This window comes from Rhinolophus sinicus, linkage group LG07 (assembly GCF_036562045.2).
Source record: "Rhinolophus sinicus isolate RSC01 linkage group LG07, ASM3656204v1, whole genome shotgun sequence".
NCBI lineage: Eukaryota > Metazoa > Chordata > Mammalia > Chiroptera > Rhinolophidae > Rhinolophus > Rhinolophus sinicus.
The window spans coordinates 59,999,454-60,020,005 of NC_133757.1; the positions used below are offsets into that span (position 1 = coordinate 59,999,454).

At 35.4% G+C, this 20,552-nt stretch overlaps 1 long non-coding RNA gene across 1 annotated transcript in view; it reads left to right on the forward strand.

Moving 5' to 3' along the window:
• The window catches only part of LOC109461069 (uncharacterized), a 32,566-nt gene extending 16,085 nt beyond the window's left edge, over nt 1–16,481 (forward strand). The window contains exon 3 of the long non-coding RNA XR_002139617.2: nt 14,103–16,481. This is a non-coding gene — a long non-coding RNA (uncharacterized LOC109461069). The remainder of the gene's footprint in view (nt 1–14,102) is intronic.
• Nucleotides 16,482–20,552: the final 4,071 nt, after the last annotated feature.

The following is a 20,552-nucleotide window of genomic DNA, read 5'->3' on the forward strand; positions in this document are numbered from 1 at the left end:
TAAAAGCAGCAAGAGAAAGGGAGTCAGTTAACCACAAGAAGCTACAATATGACTGTCAGCTGATTTCTCAACGGAAACTTTGCAGACCAGACGGGACTGGCACAAAATATTCAAAGTGATGAAAAGCAAGGACATACAATCAAGACTACTCAACCGAACATGGTTATTATTTTAAATGGAAGGACAGATAAAGAGCTAGAAACAAGAAAAAGCTAAAGGAGTTCATCACTACCAAACCAGTACTGCAAGAAATCGTAAAGGGATTTTCGTAAGAAGAAAAAAACAAAACAAAACAAAACAAAACAAAACAAAACACCATAAATGTAAATAATAAAATGGCAATAACTACGTACCTATCAATAATCACTTTAAATATAAATGAATTAAATGTTCCAATCAAAATACATAAGAATAGGGTACTGAATGATAAGAAAAAACAAGACCCATACATACTCTGTCTACAATAGACCCACTTCAGATTGAAAGACACACACACACCAAAATTAAAGGGATGGAAAACGATATTTCATGCAAATGAAAAAAATTTAAAGGCTGGGGTAGCAATACTCATATCAGACAAAATAAACTTTAAAACAAGGGCCATAACAAGAATCAAAGAAGAACATTATATAATGATAAAAGGGTCAATCCAACTACAGGCTATAACCCTTGTAAACATTTATGCACCCAACATAACACACCTAAATTTCTAAAGCAAATATTGGTAGACCTAAAGGGACAGATTGACAGGAATGTAGTCATAGGAGGGGATTTTAACACCTTGTTGACATTAGTGACTAGATCATTCAGATAGAAAATCAACAAGAAAACAATGGCCTTAAATGGTCTGACAATTAAGTTCATGAACTTATTCCAACAATGTTGCTAATCTTTATTAACATCAGAGGGATTATTCATTATGAATTTGTACCAACTGGACAAACAGTTAACCAAGTTTACTATTTGGAAGTGCTGAAAAGGATGTGCAAAAATGTTAGGTAACCTGAACTTTTTGCCAACAATTCAAGGCTCTTGCATCACGACAATGCACCAGCTCACAAGGCACAGTCTGTGAGGGAGATTTTAGCTAGTAAACAAATAACTGTATTGGAACACCTTCCCTACACATTGATCTGGCCCCCAATGATTTCTTTATTTACTTGAAGATAAAGGAAATATTGAAAGGAAGACATTTTTATGACATTCAGGACATCAAGGGTAACATGACAAGAGCTCTGATGGCCATTCCAGAAAAGGAGTTCCAAAATTGCTTTGAAGCATGGACTAGGCACCGGAATTGGTGCATAGCTTCCCAAGGGGAGTACTTTGAAGGTGACCATACCGATATTCAGCAATGAGGTATGTAGTACTTTTTGTAGGGTGAGTTTGTGAACTTAATTGTCAGACACCATATCATGTCAGAGGGGTAGTAGACTTGTTGGGGTTATAACTTTGTAAAGGGTATAAATGTCTAATCATTATGTAGTTTTGTACGCCTGAAACTAATAATAAAATTAAATTAATTTTTTTAAAAGGCACCAGGTATATACGGGGAGGACTGAGTTGTCAGACTTCAGGGCAAGGGCTGCAGGCGCAGCCTTCTTCCAAATGGAGGAGCTGGCAGAAGACATTTTTTTTGGTGTTGAGCCCTCCCCACTCCTCACAGGCAGAAATAGGTGGCTGTTGTATTTGAGTCTCCATTACCTGGATAATACCATTTGTTTACCATGTCCTGGTGATTCCCTGAGAACCTGTCCCATCCAACTTGCAGACCAACCCTAGCCATTTCCAGCATCTTTTCCATAAAAATGGCCTCTCTTTGCTCATGTTGTGGACTTTCCTGAAATCTCTTAAAGGTTCATAAAACCCAAACAAGCAGCATATGGCTTTGGCATGTCCCGTACCACTGACTGATCAGCCCTAAATCTGGCATGAAAGAGAGCTGGCCTGAATTTGCAGCTTGGCCTCTTAAGGCACCTCGAAGCTCAGTGCTGGTGGAGGCAATCTGCAGATTGCTTTGTGGCTCATGACAGATGGCCCTGGGCAGGGCACAGGCTGCAGCTCAACTTGGCTTGTGACTGGGCCCCTCCTAGAAGGCCCTAGGGTTGGCTGACCTGGTGGCTCTGGACTGAGATGGAGCATCACTTGGCCACATGCAAGAACCACACACACAAAGGGTAAACTTGGAAGGCTCAACAGATATGCTAAAGCAAATCCTGCCTCATAGAGTCAGGCCCCTGCACAAGAGATCCTCCATTGTAGTCACAGCCAGTACTCACAACCAATCAGGTTGAATGTCAATCCAGGTTGATGTGCAAACAGCAACTGAAGCTCAACTAAAACAGGAGAGCACACACAACCCACACAAGGGACACACCTGGAACACCCAGCTCAGGTGATCAGGGAGACTATGCCACTGGACCCCACAAGATATCTACTAAATAAGGCCTTTCTATTAAGACCAGGAGACATAGCATCCCTACCTAATACATAGAAACAAACACAGGGAGGCAGCTAAATTGGGGAGACAAAGAAACGTGTCCCAAATAAAAGAACAGAACACAGCTCCAGAAAAAGAACAAAACAAAATGGAGACAAGTAATCTACCAGATGCAGAGTTCAAAACACTGGTTATAAGGATGCTCAGTGATCTCAGAGAGAACTCAACAAAGAGATATGAAACCAAAAAAATGAAGATAAAGACCATAAAAAAGAACCAGTCAGAAATGAATACAGTAACTGAAATGAAGAATACATTAGAGGGTATCAACAGTAGATTAGATGAAGCAGAGGACTGAATTAATGATTTAGAAGATAAGGTAGTAGAAAATGCCCAACTGGAACAGCAAAAAGAAAAAAGAATTTTAAAAAATGGAGGGTAGTTTAAGGAGCCTCTGGGACAACATCATGCATACCAACATTCACATCATAGGAATAACAGAAGGTGAAGAGAAAGCAAGGAATTGAAAATATATTTGAAGAAATAATAATGGAAAACTTCCTTAACTTGGTGAAGGAAATAGACATACAAGCCCAAGAAGCATGGAAAGTCCCAAACAAATTGAACTCAAAGAGGCCCACATCAAGCCACATCATAATTAAAATGCCAAAAGTTAAAATCAAAGAGAGAATCTTAAAAGCAACAATAGAAAAGCAGTTAGTTACATACAAGGGAGCTCCCATAAAACTGTGAGCTGATTTCTCAACAGAAAGTTTGCAGGCCAGTGGGGCTGGCAAGAAATATTCAAAATGATGAAAACCATGGAGCTACAACCAAGATTACTCTACCTAGCAAAGCTATCATTTAGAATTGAAGGACAGATAAAGAGCTTTCCAGACTAGAAAAAGATTAAGGAGATCATCAACACCAAACCAGAATTACAAGGAATCTTAGAGAGCTTTCTTTAAGATGGAGAGAGAGAGAGAGAGAGAGAGAGAGAGACAGAGAGACAGAGAGACAGAGAGAGAGAGAGAGAGAGATCCAAAATATGAATAAAATGGCAATAACTACATATCTAGCAACAATTACTTTAAATGTAAATGGATTAAATGCTCTAATCAAAAGACATAGGGTGGCTGAATAGAGAAGAAAACCATTACATATACTGCCTTCAGAGACTCACATCAGATAAATAGACATACACAGACTGGAAGTAAAAGGACAAGAAAAATACATTTCATGCAAATGAAAAAGAAAAAAGCAGGTGGTATAACAGTACTTATACCAGACAAAATGGGCTTTAAAACAAAGGCTATAACAAGAGGCAAAGAAGGACCCAATAATCCTACTTCTAGGTATCTATCCAAAAATCCAAAATGCTACTTTGAGTGGACATGTGCATTCATATGTTCATTGCAGCATTGTTTACAATAGCAAGATGTGAAGGCAACCTGGATTTCCATTGATGGATGAATGGATAAAGAGGAGGTGGTACATATATACAATGGAATATTGCTCAGCCATGGACGGGAATGGGTTCTTGCAAACTGCGGCAGCATGGATGGACCTGGAGGGTATTGTGTTGAGTGGAGTGTCAGACAGAGAAAGACAAATGCAATGTGATTTCACTTATATGTGGAATCTAAAGAACAAAATAAACACAAAAAACAGAAACAAACTCATAGATACAGAGAACATTTTGATGATTGCCAGATGGAGAGGGTGTTGGGGGTGGGTGAAAAGGGGGGAGGGGTTAAGCGGTACAAATTGGTTGTTGCATAGTAGTTATGGGTATGTAAGGTATAGCATGAGGAATATAGTCAAGAATATTATAATAGTTATGAATGGTGTCAGATGGGCACTTGATTTATTTGGGTGATAGATGGGAGGGAGTTTGGGTGGCAAGGTGCAAATTGTGAAAGGATTAAGTACTTACAGAATAGTCATGTGGATACAAAATAAAGGATAGTGAATATAGCCAATAATATGTTAGTAACTATATATATATATATATATATATATATATATATATATATATATATATATATATGGTGCCAGGTAAGTACTAGACTATTTAAGGGGACCACTTCTTAAATTATATAAATGTCTAACCACTATGGTATACACCTGAAATTAATATAAAATAATATTGAAGGAAAAATGTAATTGAAACGTTTTTAAAGGGAAGGGAAATGTGAAGGGGAATAAGAGGTTCAGATTCCCAGGTATAAAACCAGTAAGTTATGGAGATATAATGTACAGCCTGGGAAATATTGTCAATAATATTGTGATAGCATAGTATGATGTCAGATGGTTGCTAGTCTAATCAGGGTGACCACTTCTTTAGGTATATAAATGTTGAATAAATATTGTGAACACTTGACACTAATATAATATTGTATGTTAGCTATATTTTAATAAAACTCTTTAAAAAATGATCATACACCATGATCAAGTGGAATTTATTCCTGGGATGCTGTGTTGGTACAATATTTACAAATCAGTTAACATGATACACCACATAAACAAAATGAAGAATAAAAATCATACGATCATGTCAGTGATGTAGAAAAATAATTTGACATAATCCAGGATCCATTTATGATAGAAACTCTCAGCAAAGTGGAAATAGAGGGAACATAACATAATACAGGACATACGTGACAAACCCACAACTAACATCATACTGAATGGAGAAAAGTTAAAATTGTTTTGCCTAAGATCACTAACAAGCAAGTTTGAACATTTTCACTACTTTTATCCAACACAATATTTGAGGTCTTCCCATCACATTCAAACAAAAAAAAAAAAAAAAAAAAAGAAAGAAAGAAAAGGCATTCAGATTGGAAAGAAAGAAGCAAAACTGTCATTATTTGCAGATGATATCATACTATAAAAAAAAACTAAAAATTCCAAAAAAATATTAATATAACTGGTCTATACATTTAATTTAAAAAGCAGAATACAAAATTAATGTTCAGAAACTGGTTGCATTTTTATACACCAATAAAGAACTATCAGAACGTGAAATTAAGAAAACAATCCCATTTACTATTGTATCAGTAAAAGAAAAACACTAGAAATAAATTTAAACAAGGAGGTAAAAGATCTGTACTTGGAAAATTTTAAGACATTAAAGAAATAAATTGAAGAAAATGCAAATAAATGGGAGCATACACCATGCTCATGAATAGGAAGAATTAACATCATTAAAATGTCCATACTACCCAAAGGAATCTATAGATTCAATTCAACCTCTATCAAAATACCAATGGTATTTTCACAGAATTAGAGCAAATACTTCTAAAACTGACATGAAACTACAAAAGACCTTAAGTAGCCACAGCAATCATGAGAATAAAGAATAATGTTGGAGGTATCATGCCACCGGATATCAAATTATACTACAAGGCTATAGTAATAGAAATGGCTTGGTACTGGCATAAAAACAGACACATAGATCAATGGAACCAAAAGAGAGCTCAGAAATAAATCCACACCTATACGGTCAATTAATCTATGACAAAGTAAGCAAAAATATACAATGGGGTAAAAACAGTCTCTTCAATAAATGTTGTTGGGACAATTGGAAAGATACATGCACATAAATAAATAAATAAATAAATAAATAAATAAATAAATAAATAAAACTGGATCACTTTCTTATAACAGAAAGTATCCAGTATGAGAATAAGCTCAAAATGGATTAAAGACTTAAATATGAGACCTCAAACCATAACACTCCTGGAAGAAAACATAAGCAGCAAACTCTCTGACATTGCCCTTAGTAATATATATACCGGGGGTGCCAAAAAAATGTATTCAACTGGACACTTTGGTCAGTGTTGCTCAAGCAATAGTTCATGCCATACTCAGAAGTGTCTGGACACTGATGGTAATCACTTTGAGCACGTCTTGTAATTGCTGAAGTCAAACATGACGTGTATTCATCTTTTGTTATCAGTATATATTAAGTATTACAATTTTAATACAGTTTTCCTTTCATAAAATGTGTATACATTTGGCACCCTCTGTATATATGAGATATATATATATATATATATATATATATATATATATATATATACATATATATATATATATATACACACATATACATTTATTATATTATATTATATTATATTATATTATATTATATTATATTATATTATATTATATATTTGATATGTATTTGCTATATCTCCCAAAGCAAAGAAAAAAAATGAACAAATGGGACAACATCTTACTAAAAGGTTTTGTACAGCAAAGAAAACAACAAAATGAAAAGATAACCTACCGATTGGGAGAAGATCTTTTCCAATGTTATATCTGATAATTGAAAATATCCAAAATTTATAAAGAATTCATACAAATTAACAACAAAAATCCCAAACAATCCAATTTTTAAAAAACGATTCTTTCTCAAAGAAAACATACAGATGGCCAATAAACATATGAAAAATGCTCAACATCACTAATAAACAGGGAAATGCACATTAAAAACACAATGAGATATCACCTCACATGTGTCAAGATGGCTATCATCAATAAATCAACAATCAACAAGTTTTGGTGAGGATGTGGAAAAAAGCGGACCCTCATGCACTATTGGTGGGATTGCAAATAGGTACAGCCACTATGGGAAACAGTATGGAGGTTTCTCAAAAAATTAAAAACAGAACTACCTTATGACCCAACAATTCCACTTTTGTGCATTTTTCTGAGGAAATCCAAAACACTAATTTTAAAAGATATATGCATCCCTAGGTTCATTGCAGCATTATTTGCAATAGCCAAGATGTGGAAGCAAGCTACAATTGGATGGAAAGGATTGGTGTATATATACAATGGAATATTGCTCAACCATAAAGAAGAATGAAATCTTGCTATTTGCAACAACAAGGATGGACCTAGAGGGTATTGTGTTGGGTGACACCTCAGACAGAAAAAGTCAAATACCATGTGATTACTCTATATGTGGGGTCTAGAAAACAAAATAAATAAACAAACAGAACAGAGACAGACTCATTGAATAGAGAACAAACTGATGGTTGCCAGACGGGAGGGTGTTTGGAGGGCTGGGTGAAGAGGGTGAAGCGTTAGGGAAGAACAAGTTGGCAGTTACAGAATAGTCAAGGGGATGTAGAGTGCAGCATGGGGAATAGAATCAATAACATTGTGATGGCTATGTGTGGTGCCAAGCGGGTGCTGGACTTGTCGGGGGAATCACTTCATAAGTTGTATAAATGTCTAACCATGATGGTGTACACTTGAATCTAATATAATGTTGAATCCCAACTTTAATTGAAATAATTAAAATTGAAAAAGAAAGGGGTATACTATAAAAATTTTGAAGAAAAAAGAAAAGAAACAATGAAAACATCATATTCCAGCTACCCTGAGTTTACCACAATTGAATTTATATTCTTGTATTGTATGTCCTTCCAAATCTTTATATATGTATTGAAAACCCAAACACACATACACACACAATTTGTATTTTATTTGTCTTTTATTTAACAAAATTAGATAAAAGCATACATTTTTTTAAAAACCTGTGTTTTTTCCATGTTGTTACTATGTTTATTTTATTATTTTGGAAGGGCAATCTCTACCTTTCCATGTTTCTATGTCAAGATTTGATATTCTTTGTTTCAATAATGTCCATTTCATATTCAAATTTCTCTAACCATCTTTAATAATTCATTTATTGTACATCCATGCAGCACCAAGTATTATATCCAATTTTTATTCCCATTAAAACTCAAGAGAAAAACCTCATCTTTATAGAGTTTTAAGTCACATAACATATAATTCACCCATTTAGATTGAACAGTTCACTGTTTTTTATTATATGCATAGAATTGTGCAACCAACATAACAATCTAATTTTAGAACATTTCATAACACCCCAAATTAGCATTCTCTCCCTATTCCCCACCTGCTCCTCCACAACTTGAGACTAATTTTTATCCTTGTATATTTGCCTGTTCTTGACATTTCATATATACAAAATCACACAATATGTAGTCTTATGTGATTGGTTTCTTTCACTTAGCATGCTTTCAAGAGTTGCCCATATTGCAGCATGTGTCAGTACTTCATTCCTTTTTATTGCCAAATAATATTTCATTATATGGATGCAACACATTTTGTTTATTCATTCATCAGCCTATGGATTGTTTCCATTTTTAAGTATTTATGAATAATTTTCTATGAACACCTGTGTCCAAGTTATTGTGGACTTGTGTTTTCTTTTCTTTTGGATATATACATAGGAGTGGAATTGTTGGGAATATGGTAACCTTATGTTTAGCACTTCGAGGAACAGCCAATTGCACAATCAAAATAGGTGAAATATGTGGTATGTGAATTATATCTCTATAAACTGTTTAAAAATGTTGAATATTATCTTTCCAGGTTTGAATTTAAATAGTTTAGACTGACTAGTAAGATTCCCTACTAGATTATTCACTGAACGTGCCCTATGTTCAATCAGGCCTCTCCACTCTGGCTGCTTGAAACTAGAAAGCTTCTTATCCTTGTGTGAGCTATGACAATTGCTCAGTTTACAGGTCCATGTTCATTCTTTGCCTGGCCTTGTTGGGGAATCAACCTATACATGCACAAATATTTAAAGGGAAACTTATGAAAATTCCTGTTGCTTTATCTCTCTGTGCCTTCTTCCTCTGTGCTATCTGCCCTGGAAATTCTAGCTGCATCAGCCTCTTCCATAAATTCTGATCTCTTCCCTCAACTCAGTGAGACCACAGTTCTGGTTGAGCTCTCCTTCATTCTCACTAGAAAGCTATTTTTTTTGGAAAGTGGCTCAGAAATCTGGGGTGATGATTGCAGGGCTCACCTCACTTGTTTCTCTTCACCAGAGATCACAGTCCTGTCCTTACCACATGAAGGTTTTTTCATATATGTATTTTGCTTAACTTTATACTTATTTACAGAAGGAGAGTAAATCTGGTATTTACTCAATCTTGTTAAATACACTCTTTTGCCTTTTAGCCTCATCTCCCCAAATGGATTTCATGAACAATTTTACTAACAAAATAATAATTGTTAATTATTTTCTTCCATTTCCTAATTACAAATAAGATTTCATAATCACTAGAACTTGGATTATTACAGTTCCGACTCTTTTCCAAAAGAAGAAACATAATGTGTTGTGATTAATTTTCATGTAAACATTGGATGAAGAGGGTCTGATCACATACAGTGACAGATCTGCTTTGATTTTCAGATATCCATTTGGGTTTCAGAGTTGCCTGCTTTTACTTACTAAGGGCACAGATTAGAAAATTGTTCCATGAGCTTATTGAGTGAAGACAGAAAGACCCAGAGGGTAAGGGGGGTGGGGGGTGGGGGGTGGGAGATGAGGGTAAGAGGGATTGAATATATGGTGATGGAAGGAGAACTGACTCTGGGTGATGAACACACAATGGGATTTATAGATTATGTAATACAGAATTGTACACCTGAAATCTATGTAATTTTACTAACAATTGTCACCCCAATAAATTTAATAAAATTAAAAAAAAAGAAAAAAAGAAATGTATATTGCTGAAATTTCTAAAATTATCTTCTTAACAGAAGTCATAGCTATAGATTTATAGTCCATCACTTTTCCACAATTACATAGTGATACAATATTTTGATCTAGAACCCAATGACTGCTGCCTATGAGCTAAGTGAGGATATGGCCACACATTATTCCTCCATGTTTCTCCAGTTCCTGGCTTTGTCCTGAAATAGATTATGTGTGAAGTTGTTTTAAATATTGAATGAATGGTATAAAACATGATGTGCATACCCTAGACCCACCTCCAAAATGGTCTCTCAGAGATATCTAGAATGTTAAAAGTCACATTTTAACAAATCCTATATGAGAGGAAGAGAGGGAGGCAAAGGTGAGGCAACAGATGTATGCAGCCAAGACCAATATAAGAGTAACTTTTATCTCACTCAATAGTTGACTTCTTTCTCCTGGGATCAGAGCTGTTGAGTTCCTGTGAGGTCAGCGGGATGAGATATAATCAAAGTAGATGGAAGATCAGAAATTCTTTTGGATACAGAAGTAAAAGGGATTACTCTGGAAGTAGCATAATACTCCTTAATTATTAATACTCAACATTACTTCCTCCTCTGCTCAAATTAGGCAGACACATGAATTAAAGCATAGGCTGCAAAGCAATATCATGGTGAATTCAATAAATATGGTAGAATAGGGAACTCCAGGACTCTGTCCACTTAGAAAAATAAATAATAAGGTGCAATAACTGTCAGAATTAACTTTTATAGAATCCTGGAGACTAGTAAAGGGCTCACAATAATCAGGGGAAAGTTTAATGAAGAAAGAAGTTGCTGCACTATGGTTAGAGAGTGCTATGGCATTTTAAATCACCTGCCTATCATCTCTCACATTCCAGAATGTCAAAAGCTATGAAAATGGCAGCCTGAACACGTGGTGCAGGTTGCAAGTACCATAGGGAGCAATAAAGACCTTATTATTAAAAATTGTGGTTTTCAGCTTCGACCTGTCTGACAGCTCCCTCAAAGACTGGAACAAGGGCTGGCATTTGTTTTGCATGACTTGGAGCATTCCCAGGATTGGATGGCTTCCCAGGCAGCTTTTAGCGAAAGCACTTAAAGGCAAAAGTATTGACAGCAGCAGCCTGGGGCAAGAACAAACAGTCAGGACAAGCAACAGACAGACCAAAATTCCTTGGAAAGAATTATGTTTAGAGGTTGGGAAACAAAATATGTTTAGAGAATAACAGCTTTAAAAATCTCCTGAATACACTGGAGAAGCAATAAGGCCAAACTCATTCCCATGGATGGATGTATTCTCAGTAAAGACCTGAAATGACTAAGCTTTCACCTCTGGCTGGTCTTCAGCTTCCAGAAAAGCAGGAAGCAAAGGCTAAGGCAGAGTTGTAAATGGCCTGGCATTGAAGAATTGGCCTAACACAGAGCCAATCTACAAAGACTGACAGATATTCTTTCTTTCCCTTTCTTTCTTTCTTTCTTTCTTTCTTTCTTTCTTTCTTTCTTTCTTTCTTTCTTTCTTTCTTCCTTCCTTCCTTCCTTCCTTCCTTCCTTCCTTCCTTCCTTCCTTCCTTCCTTCCTTCCTTCCTTCCTTCCTTCCTTCCTTCCTTCCTTCCTTCCTTCCTTCCTTCCTTCCTTCCTTCCTTCCCTCTCTCTCTCTCTCTCGCTGTCTCTCTCTTTCTCTCTTTCTGGCTCCAGGTATTTAAGGAAACTCTGAGAAAACACTAGTTGACTACTGAGCTAGCAGAGCTGTCAGAGGCCACTTATGACAGATAATATAGACTTTTGAAAAATAGTTTAGTACAGTCATAAACAAACAATAACACCCAAAAGAAGAACACAAGCTCAAGGAGAGAAAAGAAATATGATTTCTACAGTTTCTAGAGGACAATATTCAGGAAATCCAGTTTTAAACAGAAACAATAAAGCATGCAAAGAGAGTATATGTTCTAGTCACAGGGAAAAAAAATAAATAAAAATGGTCCCTGAGAAAGCACAGACATTGGACTTACTAGACAAAGATTGTATTAAATATGTTCAAAGAACTAAAGAAAACCATGGGTAAAGAACTAAAGGAAACCAAGTAAATGATGTCTCACCAAGTAGAATATATTAATAATTGGGTAGAAATTGTAAAAAGGAATTAAAATTCTGGAGCTGAAAATTCACTAAAATGGTTCATATCAAATTTGACTGTGAAGAACATAGAATCAGAAACTTAATGATAGGTCAATTTAGATAATCTAGTAGGAGGAGCAAAGAATAGAATGAGAAAAAAAATGAATGTAATCTAACAGGATCATGCGACAGCATTAAGCATATGAACAAATGCATAATGAGAGTCCCAGAGAAAAATAGAAAGAGAAAAATGTCAGAAAGAATCTTTTAAGAAATATTGGCTGAAAATGTGATGAAATACACGAATGTACATATTCAAGAAGGTCAAGGAACTGCAAATAAGATAAACTCAAAGCTCTTCACCATGATATAAATTATAGTCAAGTTTTCAATAGCCAAAGATAGAGTCTTGAAAGCTACAAAAGAGAAAAACCTTGTTATGTGTAAGGGATTTTAATAAGGTTAACAGTTAATTTCTCTTCAGAAACCATACAGTCCAGGAGACAGGGGATGATATATTTAAAGTACTTAAAGAAAAAATACTTCAATGAAAAATTTTATATCCAGAAAAAAGTATTTCATAAATGCAGGAGAAATAAGATATTCCTTGATTAATTAAAAAATGGAATTTCTTACTAGTAAAGCTGTCCAATAAGAAATGCCAACAAGAAATGTCCATTTTTAGACAGTAATGCAAAGCCAATTGAACAAACGACTTTGGTAAATATAGCTAGTAGCGCAAAGGTAAAACTAAAAGCTTGTATTTTTGAATTTTTGGTTTGTATCTCCTCTTTTTTTTCCTCTTCTATATAATTTAAAGACAAAAGCATAAAAATAATTATAAATCTATGTATGGACATACAATGTATATAGATGTTAACTAGGATAATAACAGCATAAAGGGAGGAGGAACAAAGCTATAAATGAAGTTTTTGTGTACTACTGAAACTAATTTTGGATATAAATTCAAACTTTATTGTTTCAAAGTTAGATGTTAATTGTAATCCCATGTTAACCACTAACAAAAAACTAAAAAATTGTACAGAACAAGAAAAATGAATTAAAATGAAATACTAGAAAATTCAATAAAGCATTGAGAAATGCAGTAATGGAGGAATATAGGAATGAAAAAAGACATTACACAATGAAACAAATATCAAAATGACAGAATAAGTCTTTTATTAGTAATTACAGTCTATGCAAATGGCTTAAACTCTCCAATTAAAAATCATAGATCAGCAGAATGGATTAAAAAAAAAAAGTCATCTAACTATATTTGGTCTACAAGACACTTGCTTTTTTAAAAAAGTGAAAGGATGGAAAAGATAGTGTATGCCAATAGTAAACAAAGGAGAGCTGGAATGACTATACTAACATCAGACAAATCAGACTTCAAAAATGTTTCAAGAAATAAAGAAGGACATGGACATTATATATTGATAAAAGGGTCAAGCTATCAAAAAGAGGTAACAATTGTATATATATATATATATATATATATATATATATGCCTCTAATAACATAACCTTAAAATATATGAAACCAAAGTGACAGAATTAAAGGGAGAATTAGACAGTTCCACAATAATAGTCACTGACTTCTATACTACACTTTCAATAAGGGATAGACCATGTAGACTGAAAATCAATTAAGACACCAAGAACTTTAACAACACTATAAATCAACTAGATATAACTGATATATCTAGAAAAATTAACCAAACAACAACAGAATGCTTACATTTTCAGTGCACATAGAACATTCTTCAGTATATGCCATATGCTAGGCCACAAACCAAGTTTTAATAAATTTTAAAATATTGAAATCATACAAAATATCTTCATACAAACTGAGATCATATAGTATTTTATCTCATTAAAACAGCAACAGTTTCCAAAGCAATCTACGGTTTCAATGCAATTTCTAACAATACCCTAATGCTATTATTATTGTTGTTATTATTATTTATTTATTTTTTTTTTTGCAGAAGTGGAAAAGTTGGTCCTGATCTTGAAAAAGAACAACAAAGTTGGAAGGCTCATACTTTCCAGTTTCAAAACTTATTATAATTTTACAGTAATCCACACAATGTGTTATTGGAATTAGGATAGACATATAGATCAATGGAATAGACTGAATGTTTAGAAATAAAACCATGTATTGATGGTCAACTGATTTTTAACAAGGTTACCAAGACTATCCAATAGAGGAAAGACTAGTCTCTTCAATAAATTATGCTGGGACAGCTAGATGACAACTGGCAAAAGAATGAAGGTGGACCCTTATCTTACACAATATACAAATTTAACTCCAAATGTTTAAAAGTCCTAACTAGAAGAGCAAAAACTAAAAACAAAATTAAAAAAAATAAAACAGACGGTAAATCTTCATGATCTTGGATTTAACAATGAATTCCTATATATGACATCAAAAGCACAGACAACAAAATAAAAAGTAGATAAATTAGACTTCATTAGAATTTAAAACTTTTGCTCCTCAAAAGACATTATCAAGTAAGTAAAAAGACAATCTACAGAATGAGGGAAAATATTCGCAAATTATATATCTGATAAGGGTACAGTGTCTAGAATATGTAAAAAAAGAAAAATACAAATATACAACACAACTTAACAACCCAAAACCAAACAACCCAGTTAAAAAATGGGAAAGGTCTTGAATAGACATTTCTCCAAAGTTATACAAAAGTCCTGCAAGTACATGAAAAGATGTTCAACATCAATGTTCTTCATGGAATAAAATCAAAACTATAATGAGACACCATTTCGTGTCACTAGGATGACTACAATTTTTTAAGTGGAAAATAAGTGTTGACAAGAATGAGGACAAATTGGAACTTTTGTACATTCTACTGGAAGTGCAAAAAGTTAAACACAGAGTTACAATATGACCCAGCGATTCTCATCCTAGATGTATATCTAAAAGAATTAAAAACAGACATTCAAAGAAAAACTGGTATGTGAATATTCATAGTAGCACGATTAGTAGCAGCCAAAATGTGGAAACAACACAAATGTCCATCAACCGATGGATGGATTTTTTATAACTATTATATACAACGGATTATAAAAATGAGTGATTCATGCTAAAACATGGATGGAGTGCAAATTATGTAAGCAAAAGAAGCCAATCACAAACGTCACATATTGTATGATTCTATTTATATGAAATATCCCAAATAGGTAAATCTATAGAGAAAGAAAGAGATTAGTGATTGGCAGGAGCTGGGAGGAGGGGGGAATGAGGCATGACTGATTAATGGGTGTGGAATTCCTTTTGGAATGATAATGTTCTGGAACTAGATAGACGTGGTGGTTGCACAACCATTGTGAATGTACTAAATACCACTGAATTTTCAGTGCACATTAAAATGGTGACATTTATGTTATATGAACTTTATTTTACTTAAAAAAGACAACAATAGTATCACCCTTTTCTTCAATCCGCATACAAGATCTGACAATTATGTTCGTGAACGTGTGCTTACATTGGTAGCACTATACAAAGAGCTCGGTAAGGTTTCATAACCTCAATATATCAGTGTCTCACAGCTGTGTTCATGTTGACCTGTGGCAGTATCTTGCTGAGTGGCATTCATTATCGTTGTTGTATGTTTTTGTGTGCCATCATAAGAATGTCTGAGCTTGAATTAGAGCAGGAACAAACATTACATTTCTTGTTAAACTTGGCAAGAATGGAAGTGAAATCAGGGATATGTTAGTCCAAGTTTATGGGGCTAATGCCATGAAGAAAATGGCAGTGTACAAATGGATTAAATGTTTTTCTGAGGAGAGTGAACACAACACTGATGAAGAGAGGTCAGGGCGGCTAGTAATGAGCAGAACTGGTGAAAACATTGCAAAATTTTGTCGAATTGCACGTCAAAATCATCGGCTGACTGCAAGAAGCATTGCAGACCAAGTAAATGCCAATAGAGAAACAGGAAAATCTTAACTGAAAATCTTGGCATGAGAAAGGTGTGTGCAACAATGGTCCTGAAGGAGCTCACTGACGAGCAAAACCAAAGGAAAGTGGAAGTTTGCCAAGACCTTTTGGAGAGGCAAGACGATGTTTTGGGCCAAGTTATCACTGGTGATGAAACATGGATGTACCAATACAACCCTGGAGCAAAGCATTAAAGTGCATGATGGAAGTCAGCCAATTCTCCATGAACAAAAATGTTCCATTAGTCCAAATCAAGAGTCAAAACAATGTTGCTACCCGTATGTTTATTGCAGCACTATACACAATAGCCAAGACATGGAAACAACCGAAATGCCCATTAGGAAGATGTAGATGCCTGATCACTACACTGTACACCTGAAGATGAAGCTGAACAATAATGAATGTCGACTACAAGTTTATATATATATATATATATATATATATATATATATATATATATATATATATATGCATATACTTACAAGAAGCAGAGTACAGCATTAGGAATAGAGACAGTGGAAATGTAATGGCTCTGTGCGATGTCAGAGGGATAGTGGATGGGGGGAAGGGGGTTGACACAGTGTGAAGGAAATAAATGATAAATGTCTAACTATTACATTGTTTTGTGCACCTGAAACTAAAAAAAAAAAAAGAAGTTGCTAACCTTTTTTAATATCAGAGGGATTATTCATTATGAATTTGTACCAATTGGCCAAATAGTTAACCAAGTTTACTATTTGGAAGTGCTAAAAAGGCTGCATGAAAAAGTTAGACGATCCAAACTTTTCACCAACAATTCATGGCTCCTGCATCACGGCCATGCACCAGCTCACAGGGCACTGTCTGTGAGGGAGTTTTAAACCAGTAAACAGATAACTATTTTGGAACACCCTCCCTACTCACCTGATCTGGCCCCCACTGATTTCTTTCTTTACCCAAAGATAAAGGAAATATTAAAGGAAGCCATTTTGATGACATTTAGGACATCAAGTGTAATATGACGACAGCTCTGATTGCCATTCCAGAAAAAGGGTTCCAAAATTGCTTTGAAGTGTGGACTAGGTGCTGGCATTGGTGTATAGCTTCTAAGGGGAGTACTTCGAAGGTGACTGTAGTGATATTCAGCAATGAGGTATGTAGCACTTTTTCTAGGATGAGTTCGCAAACTTACATGTCATACTTCATAGACACTTTTAGTCCCAAATTTATTTATTTCTGTAACCATTTTGGCTAAAGTATTTTGAAAAGCATAAAATATTCTGCACACATGATTATATATAAACATTTAAATATATACATACATATGTACACTAGGCATGGTCAAACAATACAGTAAATGTTTAAATTAAAAAGAAAATTAGTACAGTAAAAGACACATTGCCATTAATACCCTCAAAATACTGCCCCTTGCTTCAATACACTTATCCCATCATTCTTGCAACTTTCTGAAGCAGTTCTGGAAATCGTCTTTCATGGGTGTCTTTAGTTGCACTACCTCGATGTTCTGAATCATTTTGACTTTGGGAGAGAGCCAGAAGTTGCATGGTGCCAGATCCAGTGACTAAGATGGATGAGGACACACTGTAATATTTCTATTTGACAGAAATTGCCGTACCAGAAGCAATGGAGGACATGGAGCATTGTCATGATGGAGAATGATTTACAGCACACTTTAAAACATACCTTCTCTCAACCATAGCTCACATTCAACTGACTGCACCAAGCAAGTTGAAACTTGTCACACACTGCTATTAAGATTTGACACACTACTTCCCAGTGCCTGCCTTTGTGTTGGATGGCACTGGGCAGTAGTATTCAACATATTTCTTGATCACAATGGAAAGGCTCCATGTCTCACATCACTTCTGGTGCAGCAATTTCTGTCAAATAGAAACATTATGGTGTGTCCTCATCTACCTTATTCACTGGATCTGGCACTGCGATTTCTGGCTCTTCCCCAAAGTTGAAATGATTCAGGGCATCTAGGCAGCCACAACAGCGCAACTTAAGACATTCACAAAAGAGAACTTCCAGAAGTGCTTCAGAAAGTGGCAAGAATGATGGGATAAGTGTGTTTAAAGCAAGGGGGAATATTTTGAGGGATCTTCATGGCAATGTGTCTTTTACTGTACTATTTTTTTTTTAATTTAAACATTAACCATATTTTTTATCACACCTCATATAGGTTAGCACACACACACACACACACACACACACACACACACAAAATCTACCATTTCCTTCATTTTATTCAAAAATTCCTTTACAGGTACAGCAGGAGACACTGAACACTCATTTTCCCCAGCATAAAAAAGACACAGATATTTTCATATATTTTAATTTTCTATGATTCCTCAATGTGTACAAGAGACAGTTTATGCTTCTCAGTATGCCCTTTAACATCTGGTCTCTTCCTTCCCTGGTATCATCTGCCATTGATTCATCCATGGGTCTGCTCCAGCCACATAACTCCACTGTAATTACCTAAACATAATGAATTTGGCATGCTGGCATCTCTACCTAAATGCCTGTAACACTTAGATCATCACTGAAACAGTGACTTAGCTGTTGAAATTTAGCTCAAGCCTTGGATCCTTTGGGAAGACTGTTTTATTCACACACCATCAGAGGAGATAAACTTCTACTTCTCTGTGTTTCTATCTCCTAGTTATTCAAAGGATGGTGCCTGGGGCTAGCAGCATCAGCATGAGGCAAGCGCGTGTTACAAACACAGAATCTCAGGACCCATTGCAGACCTACTGAGTCAGACCCTTCATTTTATAAAGTATCCCAGAGAATTTGTGTGCACACTAAACTGTGGGATGCACACAATCAGACCTCTATTTTTATACTTACACTATTATGTTTCTTTCTTTACTGGTCAGCATGGATCCCCAGAACATTAGTCTCCTTGAGGATAAGATATGTGTTTCATTTGTCAGTGTATCCTCACATGAAAAGTTCTGGGCTCACATGTCCTCAGAAAACGTTTTCACAATTATTAGAGAAAGGGTGGTTTCTATGATCCCCTAAAAAGAGGTTCTTTCTCCAATTCATTCAAAGCCCCTTTGGGCCTTTGGTGGGGAAGTGCTAGAGTTCAAGTTCAGGTCTCTGTGGATTTTCATCATCATGGTCTTTGTAGCATCATGAAGTTTAAAAAGCTAACAGAGGTGTGAGAAGCAAATGACAACAGAAGCTGGACTTCTCCTGCTACCCAAGAGCAGAGGATAATTTGATAGTTCAGTGCTACCTGTTAGCCAAAATACTTCTATGGCCCATTTTTCATTATGGAAGAAAGTAGCCCTGTGGGGGCATGTCACTATGAGGTATGTAGCACAGGGGTGACAGGGGTCCATGTGGGAAAGTACAGCTCAGTGTGTTTGCTACTGGGTTTGGCAGGCAGTGAGTGAGTTACAGGAAATGTTGGGACAATTCCCCATTCAAAGGCTCCTTCTAACCCACATACTGCTCAAGCCTAAGTAGAACATTGCTGGAAATGTTCTTCTGCGACTCTGGGCTCAGTTCCTTCTTCCCTCCCTTCCTTTCTCCCCTGATTTCTTCAAATATCTATTATCCCTGTTAAAACAATGGTTGAGGGACAACAACTGCCCTCAAAAAGCACCCTGGGCAGAGATAAAGAAGCTTGTAGCAAATCACTGAAACATATTGAGCTAAGTATTATAGTGGAGTTGGGGACAGTGAAGTGGAAGTGAATCAACTTTGCAGGGAATGCACTAGAGCTGGGCATTAAACCACTTGTAGAAATGCACTAGGCGGATCAGTGAGGGAAGGATTCTCATTTGCAAACACACGGGACCTGAAATTATACTGTGCATTCTTAAAACTGCAAGTAGTTAAATAATGCAAGAAAGAGGTGTGAAACGGGTATTGTGGGGGTGGGGGTAGGTAGAGTGAGGGTTAAAGAGAGCCTTCTGTAACTTACAAAGGTGTTTGGACTCTATATTCTGTGGTGGTCCTTATACTTTTATGATGTGAACTGCAACAAGAAATGGGTTTTACATCATAATATAGTAGGCACACATAGAATTGAAACATAAGTTTCATGAAATATTTTTTAACCTCATTAAGTATCTAAAGTCTTATTACTTCCATTTTATTCTATTTCATGTTTTTCCTTATGATTTTATCTCAGTGTCTGCTTTCAGGAGGACTCTATCTGTGAAAGTGGGTATCCTCGTCTTGCTCTAGAGCTCAAAGAGCTTTCAACATTTCACCACTACATGTGATGTATGTTATATGAGTTTCATAGATTTCCTTATCAGACTATGGAAGTCCTATTCATATTTTGGAAAAAAAATTTGACAGGAATGTTAAATTCCGTGAAATATTCTTGAAGTGTTCATGTTTTTTTCTCCATTTATTAATCTCTACATTAAACTGTTGATTTTTCTAATGTTTAAAGCCTTGTATTCATAGTATAAACTTATTTGGGCATGATGTATTTTCCCTCCAC